This window comes from Oncorhynchus clarkii, chromosome 6 (genome assembly GCF_045791955.1).
Source record: "Oncorhynchus clarkii lewisi isolate Uvic-CL-2024 chromosome 6, UVic_Ocla_1.0, whole genome shotgun sequence".
Lineage (NCBI taxonomy): Eukaryota > Metazoa > Chordata > Actinopteri > Salmoniformes > Salmonidae > Oncorhynchus > Oncorhynchus clarkii.
In genome coordinates this window covers 63,913,623-63,923,243 of record NC_092152.1, presented here as the reverse complement: position 1 = coordinate 63,923,243, position 9,621 = coordinate 63,913,623, and the positions used below count along the sequence as shown (strand labels likewise).

Genomic DNA, 9,621 nt, shown 5'->3' with positions numbered 1-9,621 from the left:
CGTTAGCTGTGTTTCATTGGCTTCAGGGGAAACAGGACAGATTGAGTATCGACAGTGGTAGCTAACTGCTGAAGCTTATAGCTCAGAGGCAACACTGTGAAATCTCAGGGGTAGGAGAGAGACGCAATCGAAAAGACAGAAATAATTCTGCAAAGACTCACTCGAGGATCTATCCAGTTTGTCATGAGGAATCATGGACTGTCGGCAGCACAATGAGGAAGTCTCCAGGGACACAGATCAGGAGTCACCATGTGATGGCTACGAGTTACTGTCCCAACTGGGCCTTTTGCTTTTTTATCATCTGCAGATTTAACCACTATAAATCTGTTTCCACACCGATACTATTCTCTTTGTACCAGGGGGCAAATAAACAAGATATATCTTTAGTGTCTGTGGGGACTATGTGGTCATTGAAGTCCCTTGGGTGGCATACTCTATTCTGGGATGTTGTGCTGTCCAACCAGAGATACTCAAAAGAAAGAGTAAAATCGTCTTTGACCCAACGGAGTGTAACCTTTGAACTGGGCTGTGACGTGTGATGTGTCATGGCTGGTGTCCTCACTCTTTAGGGTTAACAAAAGTGGAGGAGAGTTGGTACATAAGTAGGTCACTTAGTTACCACAGACAGGCTCAACATTACTGAAGCTTCTGTCTGCACCGCAAATAGTTCCTTCCTTCCTTTCCCTTCGTTATTATGGTCTACAAGATCAAATTCATTCATTTGTCTATTGATCGTTTACTTCTTATTAGTCAGATGCCAACTCACAAAAATCCTTAGTGCACCTGGATTTTGTTTCAACCGTAACACCTCAGTGGTAGATGGAATATCCATTTCAGGTTAATCAATTCACAATTTATTCCCTTCCCACTCCCAATCTCCGTCCCATTTATTATGCATTATTCGTCCTTTTTAAACGATTTTCTACTAACCTTCTCATCTAATTTGGTATTCAGATATGGTTAGCACTATTATCTCAATTAATACAATGACACATTCTAAATGCATTCTGCGTATATATCAAATGACAGAAGGCACCACAAGATGTTTTACAGCTATACCAACCAAGGCCATGTCATGGCATGCTCTTCCAAGTTCAGCAGACTTTAGTTGACTGTAAATGATTGAATCAATAAAAGGAGGACAATGCAGGCTCAATCTTCTACAGGACTGTGCTTTATTTTAGTCTAAGCAGAATATAATGAACTAGAGAACTACAGTTCAGGAGCACTATGGGAGGAACCACCCCGAATTAGGGAAAAACAGACCCGTGCCAACACTAAGTCAAATTACAGTTCTGTTTTGAGAAAATAAAGATAATCAACTGATTTTGTTCAAGTAAAAATGAGAAAGATATACAATTATATCATTCAACTAAAATATTATAAATAAATGAACTAATAAGTACCTAAAATAAATTATGATAAATGACATAAAATGACATGTTTTATTTGTCTGACAGAAGTAAAATCAAGTGGATGAAATGCGAGAGAGAAGCTGGGAATGTAATGTCTCATGAAGCAAAGTACAGTGGATGATTTTCACTTTCCTTTATATCTGAATGGTTGCACAAAGGCTCTCATTTCATGTTTTGTTAGGGAAACTCTGCTCTATTGGTTTCATGTGATAAAATTTGGTCCATGTAACCGATGGAAATGTAACTATACTGTATGATCCCGTCCTTATTGGTGTCAGAAGTGGGATTGAGGCAAAACTGACACAAGGCAATCTTTACAACTGACAGCTGCATTTCAATTAAACAGAATCTCATCTCTGCAAGGAAAAACCAGAGCATGTTTATGAACAATGGAAAAGAACTAGCATTGGCATCCCCAGAATACAATGTATGTGCTACGTTTTTGAAGGTGGTACCGTCAGAGAGAATGAATGTGTTTTAAGGCAGACTTCCCTCTTTTGATCAGTTTGGTGTCAAGGCCACAGGGTTGACCTGACTTGACCAAAACAGTGTAGTGGAACGTTCAATCTGTTATTGGCACATTTTCTTCAGTGGTGTTGGAGTCAACCACAGTTATTATATACAAGATAGACCAGTAATGTTGAAATAGCTCTTCAGAAATGATCTCTGAGAGAAAATTCCCGCATGCAGACAAGATGAAAATAAAAGAGATGTCACTGATTATTTTTCAAGAAATAAAATGAATTCAAGATGAAAGAAATAATCAAACAAAAGAGAAATGTATGGCTGAAAGACAATGGTCATGTTAAATGACAGCTTATTTTTCAAAACAAATCTGACAACAAATGTTGTCATCTTTATGAATCCACATGACCTTTTATCAGTCCAGTTTCTTCATTGCTGTACTGAATGTAAGAGCTTTCTGTCAACAACATATCTTTAAACTTGCCCATTTACATGTAATTCCATATGGGGATTGTGTAGCAAAATGTCCCTTCAACATGTATCTTCAAAGCATATCAGAATAAACCTTGAGACAATGGGTCCATCCCAGCTTCAGCAGATAACAAAACAGAAAACATAAGAGAATGGAAAAAAATAACCATTTTACCAACATGAAAATAAAATCCATTTTAACATCAGCGCTTCAATATACAAGAAATAAAAATGTTTTCTCTCTACTGTTTTAGATAAATTATTTCATAGTTTCCTTCTCGTAGTCAGTGAAATATATTAACTATTTCTTTCTTTTTTTTCAACATGATTTATTGTACGGTCGTCTATAAAGAAGCCTTAACAGAATTAAAAAATAAGCTATGTAATATGTACAGGAGTATCGCAGGCAGCTGTGTACTCGGGCTGTGGAGAGAGCAGAGGCAGGGGCAGGCCACAGAGGCAGGGAGATCTGCAGGGTAGTCATTCATTCTAGTAGCAGTGCATCCGGCTCACCTGGCCCAATCCTCTCTCTTTCTCATCATACACCTGTGTTCTGTGTTTGGATCATATGGAAATATGTTTTCAGCTCCAATCTGGCAAACCCTCACCCTCTTCCGCCCATACCCGTGGAGCTGTGGAGTATAGCGGTGACTGGCGGACGCCGCCCCGGTGGCAAGCTAGCTAGCAACTTGCGAACTAATGGCTGCTGTCACTATCACCTGCTCCTCTGCACGGCACGGAGCAGACTGAGGGGCAGGCCTTCTCGTCACGTATTTGAGGTCACATCTATCCGTCTAATCAGCTCCAATTGGACTAATCCAATTAGCTAGTGCACAGGCAATCTTTCAACTGTCAGAAATATCATGATGTGTCAGTGTAAACCTAATTAATGGATTGCTCCAGGCTGGAATTGAAGCCCTACTAAATCATCTAGAATCAGATCTCTTCTATCTCTCCCTGTTATGTTGGGTGGTGTTCAGCTGAGGGTATAGTGCATATTCATTCATGTTTACTCAGTAACCAAAAAGGCCAAAGTGTTAAAAAGTCCCACCCTCTCCAAAGATTCCCTGCACTGCTGTGGATACGTTTTATAGTGACATCAATGTCCCACACAGCCAGGCGACTACTATAGACAGACCTCTCTACTGTACAGTTCTTACTTCCTGACTCATTTGTTTCTGTGTTATATTATTTACATGAAGGAATAAAAAATTCTGTCTCCATTTTTTTATTTGAATCTCCAGCTTTGTTGTCAAACATGATCCCACACTTTTCTGTGATTGACTGCTCTTTATGCTGTTTATGATAGGATCAAAGTCTTCCTTTTAGTGTCTTTTAAAATTGCACGTTGACCTGATGGATCCAAGGCATTAATGTTTCAATGACAGACAACACTCCCCCTGACTGACTGACTGACTGACAGTGTGATCGTGTCTCTGGCTCCTCCAGCTGCCCTGGCAGAGGTCCAACATGCTCCCCTAGCTCCCACCATACTCTCAGTGCCTCTGGGTGAATACGCAGCTCTTATTCCTCCCCAGCCAGACAAGGCAGGCAGGGCCCATGGGGAAGGCAAGGCTCTGAAAGTTTCCACTAATCATGACATCATAGCGCCTGATGCCCTGAGTATTGAGGTGACTTTGTGGAGTTTCAGTTTAGCATCCAGGCCCCCCCAAACCCACTTCACTTCCCCTCTCAGCAAAAATCCCATTTCCACAGCGAAAATCCCTTTTTGCGTTAGCTAAGCGAGATGACGGAAAAGCTCTCCTTTTCTCCCAAAGCAGCTATTAAATGAGAGCCATTAATTTCTCCCTCCTGTCCAACAGGTTCCTTTAATTATCTCTCCACTTTCAGTCAATTACATTTCACTTCCTTTCCTTGACAATCACTGCTATTTTAGGGTGAGTGTTCTCTACACCCAGGGGCTGGGGTCTGCTAGACATGCTAGGCAGATCTCTCTTCGCCCACTAGGATTGGTTATTCAACCCATCCGCCAGCTTCAGAGCTCAGATGATTGGTTATCTAGCCTCTTAGCCTCTTAGTCAACCTCTTCAGCTCTTAGGACTGGTTATCCTTCCCCTCTGTCAGCCTCGGAGCTCTGAGGTTTCTAACTCCTCATGAGGACAGACTTTATGGAATGCAAACTAGGAAGGCATTATATCTAGAGCCAGTAGAGGAGGCAGAATAACCAGAGGTTAAGAAATGTGAATAACTGCCTCACAGGTGCTAATGTTACATGAGAAGGTCAGGCATTACAGTGACCGTTGACATGACCATAAATATGTTTTTGTTATATTATATTTTACATACAGTACCAGTCAAAAGTTTGGACACACCTACTCATTCAAGGCTTTTTCTTTATTTTTACTATTTTCTACATTGTAGAATAATAGTGAAGATATAAACTATGAATTAACACATATAGTAAAAATAAAGAAAGGTGTGTCCGAACTTTTGACTGTTACTGTATTTCCAAACAGACTCATAAAGTGAGTCGAACTAACAATAGCAATAACCTATAATGTCAATCTAAATATTCTCATCTTAACATGAGTGGGTGGCTTTCAGTCCTGCGTAAGGCGAGTCACTCCTAAGTTAACATTCTTGACTAAAGGCCAGACAGGGCCAGAGCTGCGCTAAGATGGGCTGAGATGGGCTGAGCTGGGCTGAGATGGGCTGAGATGGGCTGAGATGGGCTGAGATGGGCTGAGCTGGGCTGAGATGGGCTGAGATGGGCTGAGCTGGGCTGAGATGGGCTGAGCTGGGCTGAGATGGGCTGAGATGGGCTGAGCTGGCAGACTTCTGGAGTCAGTAAGAGAAGGAATAAAACCCACTTCTCATTTTCTTTGTTCCAGAGCCTGGCTTCACTACAGCTATTTCTGTTTTCACTGCATGTCACACTAATAACCTTCCTCCCCTGTGTGGAAGAGCAATAAGAGGACCCTGGTTCTAACAGCTCCCTGATTTAACATGGTCTAATCTAGCCTTCCCAAGCACGTTTCTGCAGCTCCCTGGTGCAGCAGAAAGGCTATACGAGCGTAGCACGTTAGCCAAGCAGGGAATATAAGACTGGGCAGGGGATTGGACCTAGGCTGAACCTAACCCTGCTCTAAGTTGACTGTAGGAGTGTGCAGCATATATCTGGTGTAGGAGCCATCAGAGGATTCAGGGTGAGGCTAATGGGACTAGTCTTGCAGGAGTTGCTTTTGAAGCGGCAGAGAGACAAGCATAGGAGATTTCATCGCTCACGGAACATTAGGTTTCCTATTGATTAATTCAGCATTACGTAAATAATGAGCACAACATGGCTGCTGTGAAGAACATGCATTCATATTGACCTACTTCACATTAACTCTTGTTGCTTCCTAGTTCCTACATGTTCTGCTGACTTCATAACAACTAAAGGCTGAGTGTTTTTACTGTGTTTTTGAAGGCAAGCTGAGACAACACACGACCAAAGCTGGCACTGTTTTTTTCAACGGGCGTCATTTTGATTCAAAATAACTACTGTGCTTCACCAATAATGTTCCTCCAGTTCTGAACAATATTCTGTGCTTTGCAGGTGTCCCGACTGTAATACTGCCGTGACAAATGCAAAATGTTTAGAGCAGGTTGTTTTGTGGACAATGGCGGCTTCTGAGGCGATTGTTGAGACAATTATGTGCTGAAAGCTGATGTACAATAACATGGGCCACCCGGCAGGCAGCTGCAATGGAGGAACTGAGGGGTTTTCAACGAACTAGTTGGTTGTCTGCTACCCATTTCAACCTGCTATTGTTCAGTAGCTTTTATGCCTGGAGAAATATTTCAAACCTAGTCTATTTTGCCTTATTTTCAACATAATCTATACCCACGCCAATCAAATATCCAACATTAATACACAGAGTAGCTATGATATGGAGGGTTTTATCCATCTTCCTGGATCCCATCTCCATCATAAATACGGCTGCGGTGATATCGGTGCCAGGTCAGCTGTCGGCATCCTTGCCAGGGAGCCGCTACAAACATAATTCTCTCTAATCTACCTTCTGTCATCACAGAGCATTCAAGGGACTATCCCCACTGTAATTTGGTCCAGGTGATTATGCAGATGACTTTTCACTTGGTTGGTGTTAATGTATAGAGCCTCACTATTACAACGTGATTAGAGGGAAAGGTGAAATAGCATGTCTAATACGGAGGAAGAGATAATTGAAGGCTACTGAAGCCAAACACTGAACTGCAAGTTGGTCTGAAACATTGTTCCAGGGAAACAGCTGAACAGCATAGCCTGGTAAAACCAGACTGAACCCCCCATTTGTGAGTGCAGAGTTCAGTCTGGTTGAACCAGGCTATGAACAGCTAGGTTGGGGTTCTGGAAGGCATGATGGAACAGAACAGTGTCTATTTATAGCAGAGGAACACAAACACAAAGTCAGAAGCTAACATTCATTACAGTAGTGTGGTATGGTGAAAGCAAGGATACAAATCAAGACAAATCCAAGATCTTTTCGCTCACAGAAAAGAGTGGCATGGTATTGTCTTTAAGCAGCTGGGAGAAAGACAATGAAAGTCATTGTACTGTAGATGTGTCTTGTGTGATGCAGGCAGGCAGGGCTTTCAGTCAGTGACTTGGAATGCGTCCGCTCTGCTTTGGAGAGCAAGTCCCAGAGGTAAACAGAGACAGACTGGACAGAAGGCAGCAGGTACCTAATACATGCCAAGTGATTCCTTATCAACCCTTCAATCCCATTCCCAAAGAGCTAGGCAGCACAGATACATGGTGTTTGGCAAGGTGGTGGTGTTGAGGGGGGGGGTTGTGGCTTTTGATTGCATGGATTTGGTCCCCCGGGGGATAATTCCAAGGAGCATCACTTTGAAGGATAAGAAAATACAAGGTTGGACATGTTGGTGTGGAGTAGGACTCAGAGATCAGGGTTCGGCTGTTGACTTCTCCCACTCTCCTCTCGCCTTCTCTTCCCTGTCCAGCTCTGCCTCCCCCTCTGTATGCCTTCAGTCAGCTCTCAGGGAGTTGGGAGGGAGGGAGGGAGGAGGAGAGCTGGGGGAGAGCTGGTATTCTACTGAGAGAACTTGAGGAAGTGTGGACAGTGAATGACTTGCAATCTTATCCTTCCTCGAGACTCAACGCAAACATATTGATCTGGTTTTCATATAGCGGGGCCAGCTGCATCCACCACAAAATAAACGGCTCATAGACACTAACTAAAAGCCTGACAAGTTAAGAGTTCAGAGCTGTGATCTGCTAGGCATGGATTGGCAGGGAGGAGCTGAATGATGGCGGTTGTATGGCTGTAATTCAGACTGTGTTAGGTTAGGTTGAGACGGATAGGTAGGTTTTTCCACAGGCTCATTATATAATATTTGAAAAAAAAAGCAGGTCAGGGAGGGGACATGTTAACAGTGGCATGTACATTATATACGACACAGCTAAATGAGCTCTAAAAGCTTCCACTGTTTGGCCATCCATAAATCTTGTGTGTCTTTCAGAGCAAGTTCTGCTTGTATCTGTTCTGCAGCCGTGGGGGTGAGGCGATGTTTCTCAATCTCACAAGAGCTTCAGAACGGCTTCAGCTGACATAAATATCTCTGGCCTCTCTCTCTCTCTCTCTCTCTCTCTCTCTCTCTCTCTCTCTCTCTCTCTCTCTCTCTCTCTCTCTCTCTCTCTCTCTCTCTCTCTCTCTCTCTCTCTCTCTCTCTCTCTCTCGTTCTCCCTCTTGCCTATAAAGTGGTTATTTTTAATGGGTCTATTTTTTTATTTTACTCAAACACCATGAGAGCCAATTCATTGTTATACTGTTGAGTCCACTCTTTTGGCAGTTTCAGTAGCTATCAACTCAATCATTTTCTTCTCTGCTTGCCTTAATTTTTGTCCATTAGTCCATCTCGTTTGCAGAAGCTTTTCTTTAAGCATTTCTTTAATACGTTTTATAATAGCACACTCCCTGTGTAATAAAAAAGCTCAAAAGAAAAGAACACACCATGTCCGATTTGCTTGGTTTTTACAGTGGATTGTCGCTTGAACACAAAGGCTTGTGGGAAATAAGCCTCTCATATGTGCACCCTGTCCAGCACAGACACTAGGAAGGTCCATCTGTCTTTTCTCTTCTTCTTCTCCCTCTTCTGAAAAACAGTTCCTTTATAGCTGTCAGATAGTGCTGTGAGTGAGTTGCACACCATGAAGAGGGACATATCCAGCGGCCTGACCGTAACATCCAAGAGAGAGACCCCAATGCCCCAAAGCCCACTGGGACGGGACAGACAAAATGAATAATTGTATCTTTTTCATCCCTCCCCTACTTTACAAGTTCAAGTATTTTTTTCTTAAAAAAAAAACAACAGCAAAAAAGAGCAAATCTACTTTTCTAGTATTCTACATTTTCTAATCTACTAACTGGGGGCAAAACAGCAACCAGAACATAATAATCAGCCCCTTTACTACGTTTCCTTGTCTTTTTTTCAATGTATACATTATTTCCTTTATCTTTTTATTCTTACTTAGGCCACTGGATATTGATTTAATTATTTATTTTGACTACTATTAAATTGTAATACTTGCAGCTACAAGGTAAGAGTTTTTTAAATATATATATATATATATATATATATGTATATATTTATATTCTTTTAAAAAGCGTTAAGTCCTTTGGTCCCTATTTCCTAAGGAATGATGCATGTAAATTCTCCTGGATTCTCCATTTCTCTTCTTCTTTCCTCAGAGCTCGCCCTGTCACAGAGCACATCACCTGTGTAGGCACGAAAACCAAAATGGCAGCAGGCTGGTGTGTGTGTGTGTGTGTGTGTGTGTGTGTGTGTGTGTGTGTGTGTGTGTGTGTGTGTGTGTGTGTGTGTGTGTATATGTACCGGTGTCAGTTTGCATGCTTTGAGCATAATGTGTCTATAAAGGTTTTCCATCTTCTCTAAAAAACAGCAGCAAAAAGTTGGTCTCTGCAAAAAATCCTCTTCCACAGACGCCAAAGCAAAACAGGGAAAAAAAGAGGCATTTGCTAAAAAAACAAACAAGAATCTCCGGGTTCTTTCTCCTCCTCAGTCACCCAATCTTCTCCAGCTATTCTTCCAGCAGAATCAAGGGACCACCCTTCTTTCATGATATGTAGCAGAGCAAGAAGTCTTTGTACTTTATACTGCACTTGTGGAAATAAGGTGTTGTGGCCCTTCATCCTGTAAGAGAGAGAGAGAGAGAGCAGATTCAGTGAGGCGAGGGCACGGGGGTCTTGTTCAGGGTGCTGGCTCCTGCCTGGTTTAGCACACTGAC

At 42.2% G+C, this 9,621-nt stretch overlaps 1 protein-coding gene across 1 annotated transcript in view; it reads right to left on the bottom strand.

The window, feature by feature from the left end:
* Positions 1 to 9,034: 9,034 nt before the first annotated feature.
* LOC139412175 (CUGBP Elav-like family member 3-B) overlaps positions 9,035 to 9,621 on the bottom strand; it is a 163,840-nt gene continuing 163,253 nt past the window's right edge. The window contains exon 13 of the mRNA XM_071158992.1: positions 9,035 to 9,527. The gene's annotated coding sequence lies outside the window, so the exon portion shown is untranslated. The remainder of the gene's footprint in view (positions 9,528 to 9,621) is intronic.